The following is an 8297-nucleotide window of genomic DNA, read 5'->3' as shown; positions in this document are numbered from 1 at the left end:
CTCGCTCTCTCACTCGAACAGCAGTGTGAGAGGTAAGAAGGACTTGGAAAGGGCCCGCCCACCGGGGTTGGAGAGGCTTGTGTTTTTACTTTTTTACATAGACTTAGTTTTCTGGAGCGATCCGGTGGGCAGGAACATCAGCGGGTAGGGACTGAAATTGAGCCGCATACCTGTGGAGAGATTTGAGAGTGGTTTGAAGGGAAACAACATATTTGGTTAGTTTTTCGTTACCTCAAGTGGCTAAATCAGTTACAAATCCTGGATCAGCAAATCCGGTGTATGGCCTGCCAAATAAAAGTTCAAAGGGAGAGAGACGGAGCCGGCCTCTAGGGGCAGTTCGAACTGCCAAGAGGGCCAAAGGCAGAGCCTGAAGCCATTTTAACCTAGTTTGAGCACACAGCTTAGAAAGTTTAAGTTTTAAAGTCTGGTTCATCCTTTCCACTTGTCCTGAAGATGGTGGTCTCTAAGGGGTGTGTAGAAGCCAGTCAATACTTAGGGCTTTTGCAATGTTTTGAATAATCTGGGCAGTAAAATGAGTCCTTTGATCAGAGTCAATAGACCTAGGGGGGCCAAACCTAGGAATGACATGGTTTAATAAGGTCTTTTTTACTTCTACGGCAGTTGCTCGTCTAGTCGGGAATGCTTCAGTCCATCCAGTCAGTTGACACACGATTACAAGGAGGTACTTGTAGCCCTGGCATTTAGGCATTTCTGAGTAGTCAATTTGAAGTCGCTCGAAGGGTGTGTATGCCCATAACCTGGCTCCAGGGGGGCCTTTAGGTTCCCCCCTTGGATTGAATTTTACACAGATGTCACAAGTGGCAAGGACTCGTTTAGCTTCCTGGAATACTCCAGGAGCATACTAAAGTCTATTTACAGTAGCTGCCATGGCCTCTGCACCACCGTGGGTTTCCTGGTGTAATTTAAATAGGGCAGGCCGTAGAGCAGCTCGGGGCAATGCTCTTCTTCTATCTGGCAGTTGCTATTCCCCCCCTCGGGTTTTGGTGGCCCCTATGCTTTTCTAACGCTCGACCTCTGATGGCTCAGGGGTAAAAGGGGCTGGGACTGGAGTTGGCGGGGTGGAGGATGTGAGTACCATCTGGTTGGTAACATATGGCTGTAGGGAGGCTGCTTTTGAAGCTGAATCAGCCAACCGATTCTTATTAACGGTGGGATCGTTTTTTTTCTGATGAGCCCGAACATGGACGATGGCAATCTCAGATGGCAGATGTATGGCTTCTAATAATTTCAGGATTAAGGGCCCATGGGCCACTTTAGTGCCACTGGAGGTAATAAAGCCACGCTCTGCCCACAGTTGGCCTGTGGCATGGCAAACACCAAAGGCATATTTCGAGTCAGTATATATGTTCACCGACTGACCTGCTGCCAACTCACATGCTCGGGTGAGGGCTATTAATTCTGCTGCCTGAGCTGAGGTGGAAGGTCCCAGGGGAGCAGACTGTAATACATCAAACTGAGTAGTTACTGCAAACCCAGATACCCGTTGGCCCTCCATGACTCGTGCTGAACTATCAGTATACAGTTCTAGTTCAGCATTTTGAATGGGCACATCTGAAAGGTCTACTTGAGGTTTTTTTTGATGTTGCACTATCTGAAGGCAATTATGTGAGGGCTCATAATTATAGTCCGGGAACGGTAAAAGAGTTGCAGGGTTCAAGGTATGGCACTGTTTAATTTTTAAATTGGTTCTGGACAATAAAGAAACTTCCAAATGCGTTAATTTTTGAGAGGTTAAATGTTGCGTGCCCTTTTGGACCAACAATTGTTGAGCTGCATGAGGGGTCCGTAAGGTCAGTGGATGGCCCAAGGTAATCTTTTCCGCTTGGGGTACCAGGAGACCAGCAGCAACCACTGCTCGGAGACAGCCAGGAAAGCCCTGTGCCACAGCATCCAATTTTTTGGAGAAATAGGCCACAGGTCGTTTTCTGGGTCTAAAAGCCTGAGTAAGGACACCAGAGGCCACTTTAAGTCGCTCATGTACATAGAGAACAAAGGGTTTGCGATAATCAGGGAGTCCAAGGGCTGGGGCTGAGACCAAAGCTGTTTTAATTTCCTGGAAGGCTTTGATGGCCCCAGAATCCCAGTGAAGGGGCTTCTCAGCATCATGGGTGATCTGTTCAAAGAGGGGTTTTGCCATTTCCTTAAAACCTGGAATCCAGGAACGGCAGAATCCTGCCAGGCCTAAAAATCTCCGCATTTCGCGTTTTGTTTCTGGTCGGGGAATGTTAAGAATTGACTGAATACGGGTACTAGATAACGCTCGATACCCAGGGGTGAGTACATGACCAAGATAAGTTACCTTGTCTTTGGCAAACTGCAACTTAGAAGGAGATACTTTATGTCTCTTGTCTGCCAAGCAATTTAGCAAGTAAATAGTGTCTGTTTTACATGTTACTTGATCCGGAGAACAAACCAGGACGTCATCTACATACAAGAGATATGTAGACCCACCCGGTAGGCTGATATCAGCTAAGTCACGTGTCAGGATAGAGGAAAAAATAGTCGGGGACTCAACATATCCTTGCGGGAGCCGAGTCCAGGTCAGTTGTTCTGCTCTCCTAGTTTCTGGGTCCGTCCATGTAAATGCAAAGATATCCCAGCTGTCCTTATCTAGAGGAATACTAAAAAAAGCATTACACAAGTCTATTACTGAATGGCAGCATGCTAATAGCTATCTGTGCTGTCATTTTGAGGGATGTGACGCCTGGAAGATGCACAATGAGACAAACTCCATGGGGGGAATTCTGACCCCCTCAGAAGTCAATGGGAGTTTTGCCACTGATTTCAGTGAGGTTAGGATTTCATCCCATGTGTCTGGCCTGGATTCATGGGAAACCCTGGATTTAATTGCATGAATCCCTGGCCTCTACTCATGTTCATGGCCCTGCACCCTGGCTGTTCTGCATCCCCACTGCTTCCACAGGAAGGTGGGGAGGAGAATGCAGCCCAGCAGCTGCACTTCAAAAGCCACATGATTTTTGGATTATTTTGTTCTCCTCCATGCAGTTTTATGCCAGAGTGGAACATATGGTCCAAAGTGATTTTTTTCCCTTTGCAGTTAGCATACCCTTTACCATAGTTAAGTATTGTTTCATGACATAGCAGCTGCAATCTTTTCCCTGTCCATTCTTTTCCACCTTTCTCGTTGCTGAGCATGCAGCCTGAACTCTACTTTTCTGCTCCTATGGCAGAGTCCCTACCATTGGCTTTTGAAGCATTATCTAGACTCTTGCAGCACTTTTATAAAATACTATGATGCACTTTTTCTATTCTTTCTTTAAGGGATTTTAATTATATCTTGAAGTTTTAATTTTCACTCTATAAGTACTGAAAGTATTCCCAAACCTTATTGCTGTGTGTGATGGGGTGACTACCCCACGCTCACCCTGCAGGATTGAATGCATGCCAGATGGGCCAATTAACCCAATAGGCAGCTGATTAGGGACGCTCAGCAGGAATAGGCCGGGCCTATAAAGCCCAGGAGCTGAAAGGTGAAGGGGCTGCTTGGAAAAGGCAGACGCTCCCAGGAGAAAGGAAGGAGTGAGTGGGCACTGCCCTGCCCTGCCCTGCAGGCACTCCCTGGGAGAGGGCTTTGGGAACTGGTAGGCCCAGGAAGACAAGGGGAACCTGTAGTAGGAAGCAGCCCAGGGATAGAGCAGTGAGGTCAGAGAGAAAAGGCCCAGACTGCTGAGCTGAGAGTCCCTGGGCTGGAATCCAGAGAAGAGGGTGGGTCTGGGTTCCCCTACTAGCCACTGGGTGAGTGGCACAGAGGCATTGAGCGGGAAGACTGCCTAGGACTATTGAGGAGCTAAACCTCCTCTGGAAGAGGGGGAACACGGATAGTGACATGGTCAGAGGGCTGAGCCACGAAGAGGATGCTGTGGTTCCTGAGGCTGTGAGAGGGGCTGCAAGCGGACAGCGGAGACAGAGAGGTGTGTCCCATGACACTGTGCAAGTCAAAGACCCTTTGATTTGTTATCAAAGAAGCTTGCATGACCCCATAATTACAGTATTGAGCTTTTAATCTTAAGTGTGTGATTATAATAATCAAATGCCTTTGTGAGTTGCTACATTCAGCAGCAAATTACCCAACATACTTCATTTTTTTCCAGTGAGCAATATGTATCAAATTTGCTCACTATGATGTTGAAATTAGGTCACAATCATATCCCCAGTTAATTTAAATGCAGAGTATATTTCAATTGCCTGAACCTTTGCTATGTTACAGTCTGTTGGTACTGGTTTGATGTTAACAAATGCGCATGTGATGAACATTAGAGGGAAAAAGTTAAATTACATGTGCAACGTACAGGATTCTAAGTTAGCTATATCAATTCAAGCAAGAGACCTTGACATCACTGTAGATAGCTCAATGAAAACCTCTACTCAATATGCAGCTGCAATCAAAAAAGCAAACAAGATATTAGATTGAACAGGAATGGCATGGAGAAAAATACTGAAAATATTACAATCTCATGATACAAACTGACAGGGACTTCAACTAGAATACTATGTGTAGTACTGGTTACCTCCATCTCAATAAGGACATCGCAGAACTAGAGGGTGTCCAGAAAAGGACAACAAGAATGATTAAGGGCTTTGAAAAACTCTCATATGAAGAAAGATTGAAAAGATTGGAACTGTTTGCCTTAGAAGGGAGACAAATAAGAGGGGACACAATAAACATACATAAAATGAAGAGAACAAGAGATATTCAATGAAAATATAGCTGGGAAATTAAAAACCCATAAAAGGAAACACTTTTCCACACAATGTGCAATTGAACTGTGGAAGTCATTGCCAAAAAAAGTTACTGAGACCAAGAATTTAAGTTTCAAAAAGAGACTGGATTCTCATGGATTTGAAGAATATCCAGCGTTATAATTAATATTTTTTGGAAGGGATATTACACATGCTTCCAGATTTAAGCCTAACTCCAAATCTCTGAATGATAGATATCAGGACAAGACCTAATATAGGGGCTGGGGGCAGATAAACCCACATCTCCCCACTCTGGGGTTCTTACACCTTCCTCTGAACTTCTAATTCTGGCCACTATGAGAGACAGGACACTGGACTGAATGGACCATGGTTCTGAAACAGTATTGCAATTTTTATGTTCCTGTCTAATGTTGTCCTGGCACCCCCATATGCACCATTGTCATATAATTAGGATATGTTTTGTACAAAGTATGCCTTGTGAGGTATCATTTAAAAAGTCTTGATCTGTTCAACATTACTATCCTCTTTGATTGTATATGCTATCATTGCATGTGAAGTTATGAAATTTTGCTATGTGTGTGTTACTGAAATATATTGTGAAGTTGGGAACACCCACAACCAGCCTTTCAGGTACAACAATGGAGTAGCCAGACAGCGATTAATGGCTATCAACAACCATCAAGGAAAGAATCCACTATCCCAGGAACTGTATACAATGGAGACTTCTCAGAGAGAACACGTAGACAGTGAAGATTGCTAGACCAATGGGGCCAGACCATCACATCACATACATAGATCTTTCCATCAAGCTGGAAGAAACTATAAAAGAGGGGAAGTGACATCACCCCTTGACCTTACTCTCCGCACAACTCAATACCTGAAAACACATCTGGAGGATAAAGATTTTGAATTGGAGGAGGTTGGACCCAGGCTGGAAGGCAGTTCCAGTCTGTGTATTGAGGATCTGAGACACTTCTTCATTCAAATCCTGTTTAGTTTGTAGAACTCAGACTGTGAATTTATTTTTGTTTCTTAAGTAACCAACTCTGATTTCCATGCCTGCTACTTATAATCACTTAAGATCTATCTGTCCATAGTTAATAAATCTGCTTTATATTTTACCTAAAACAGTGTGTTTTGGTTGAAATGCTTGGGAAAATCTCAGCTCAGTTTACAAAGGATAGTGCGTGTCCTCTCCACATCGAGAGAGGGGACAAACTGGGTAATAAACTTATACTGGGCAGGCTTCTGACCAGTGCAAGATGGTACAATTCTGAGGTGTAGCGCTGGAGCTGGGTGGAATTGGCTGGAGTCTCCCTATTGATGGGCCAATTAACCCTCATGAGTGGCTGAGAGATCATTCATGTAACTCAGCTGGGTGTGTCCCTGCCTGTGGATGTCTGTGTAGGTGCAGTACCTGCCAGAGGTTTGTGCCTTGACACAGCATCACAGTGAGGGATACTCCAGCTTGGTGGGACGGAGGGCTCAGTGGTCCCACAGTCCAGGTTGCATGTGCAGTCTGCTGTTAAGCACTGCAGTAGCAAAATGAGCCCAGAGGAAACAACATTGTTTCCCATATTAATTACAAAAGAGCCTGCAGCACTATGGAAGCTTCATAAATTCAAACTTCAAATTCTCTCATAAGAATTGTTTTATCCTTGCCCCTATATTTTCAAGTATGATTAATTAAATTTATGACTCCTCCAGGAACTGTGTAGTTAAATCCCTGCATTCAACTTTGAAAATGTATGGATACATTTGCTAGTCTGATTGTAAATATAAGTAAACCTAGCTGTAGTAAATTACATTCAAGGTAGTACTATATTAAGTTAATTTTAGCTATTTAAAGAATAGAATTATAGTTTCCGCTTGTTTTATTGGGATTTACTTTTCATACAGTCTCTGATGAACTGAAAATTTGAAAATCAAGTTCTGAGAAAGTTGAAACAAACAAGTTTTCTGTATTTGTGTAAAAATAACCTATTGCACTGAAGATTACTATAGATTAAGGTCCATAATCGTTTAGAAAAGCATTACACTAACAGTACTGAAAATAAAAGTTCTCTGTTTATTGGAGAAGGCCCTGTATATTCCACAATTATGCAGCTGAGGAATTTGTAGTGCATTCACTCTCTGCCACAGAACTGTGCTCCAGAATCTAAGATTTCTCAATATTTTAAATTAGGTTGATAACCCTTAGGATTATAAAGACTCTAAATGTGAAATGAGTGTAAACCATTATATTCCTGAGGTTGCAAGGGAGCCTGAACAATAGTTCTATAAGAGGTGTGAACTGTGCTATTTATCTTGATGGGTTGTTAAATCTGAAACCTAAATATGGTGCTGTTACCCCCCTCCTGCCCAGGGTGAGGTTAGGGACGCCATGTGGTAAGGTGCACATTGACCAAGGGGAGTTCCAGGTTTGATGACTGGAATCGGAGCTGGAGAAATCAGGAGTAAGGAGATCACTTACAGGATGAAGAACAAATTAGCTTTTATTATCTACAGCTGTCTGGCACCTCGGGACAAGCCCTGGAAGCAGCATCAAAACAAAAGAAAAGGCTGCTCACCCACCGTTATAACTGTCCGCTCACTTCACCAACCTGCAGCCAGCCTCCCCGGGAGCCTGCTATCCTGCAGCCTTTTCCTCAGGATTACCACTGCTAAAAGCCATAGCCCCCAACCCCTTCCCCTGCTTTGACCCTCTGGAACCAGCAGCTGAAAAACCCTTCAGTTTGGCCAAGTAGGGCTAATGCCTCTGGAGTGGGAAACCGTGCCCACTCTGACTGCCATAGAGACAGCAGTCACTCCCTGTGTCTGCTCCAGACCTTTCTTGAATAAGCTGGTGGTCTTCCTGCAGACTCTGTCTCCATACTACACAGTTCAGGCTTGTTACACCCATTTAAATATCAACACTGTCAGCCATTTCACTTTGAATTGTTTCAGTAGAAACATCCAGCTAATGTTCTTATTCTATAATCCTGAACTGTCCTCTATACCTTCCTGTGTGCCAAAAGCTCCAACTGTCAGCTACCCAGCTGCCAAAATTCTGATTTTCCCCTGACACTTCCCACAATTCAGTTGTGTCGTTAAAGAAAGATCTGCAGAAGTAAAATAAACAATTCAATACCGGGGTATGATATTGTATTACAGATTGTATTATCCATTTTCATATTTCATTCAATAGAAATGTCCTTTTTTGAATCTACCTGAAGCAGTTGCAGAATTTCCAGTTGGTGGCACCAGAGTGAACAGCAACTAGGGGACCTTGTTGCAGGTTTACTCCAGCTAGCTGCAAAAGCCAAAAGACCTTGATTGCAGCCACGGCTCTTGCAAAATTCAAGATATCACAACCTACTGTGCCTCAAGCAGGAGCGGCGCCAGGGTTTTTGGCGCCCTAGGCGGGGGTCCTTCTGCGCTCCCGGTCGTCGTCAGCAATTCTGCGGCGGGGGGGTCCTTCCACGCTCCCGGTCTTCAGGGCACTTCGGCGGCAGGTCCCGGAGCGAGTGAAGGATCCGCTGCAGAATTGCCGCCGAAGACCCGGAGCGCAGAAG

At 44.4% G+C, this 8297-nt stretch overlaps 1 long non-coding RNA gene across 1 annotated transcript; it reads right to left on the bottom strand.

Annotated features, from left to right (window-relative positions):
* Positions 1–435: 435 nt before the first annotated feature.
* On the bottom strand, positions 436–2670 carry LOC135973740 (uncharacterized). Its single transcript, XR_010590744.1, has 2 exons — positions 2473–2670; positions 436–1459 (listed from the first exon to the last, which is right to left on the bottom strand). It is a non-coding gene; the product is annotated as an uncharacterized LOC135973740 (long non-coding RNA).
* Between the last annotated feature and the right edge of the window lie 5627 nt (positions 2671–8297).

Source organism: Chrysemys picta, chromosome 1, assembly GCF_011386835.1.
Source record: "Chrysemys picta bellii isolate R12L10 chromosome 1, ASM1138683v2, whole genome shotgun sequence".
In the NCBI taxonomy this organism is placed as follows: Eukaryota; Metazoa; Chordata; order Testudines; family Emydidae; genus Chrysemys; species Chrysemys picta.
Note: the sequence above shows the minus strand (reverse complement) of the source record. Positions and strands in the feature narration are given on the sequence as shown.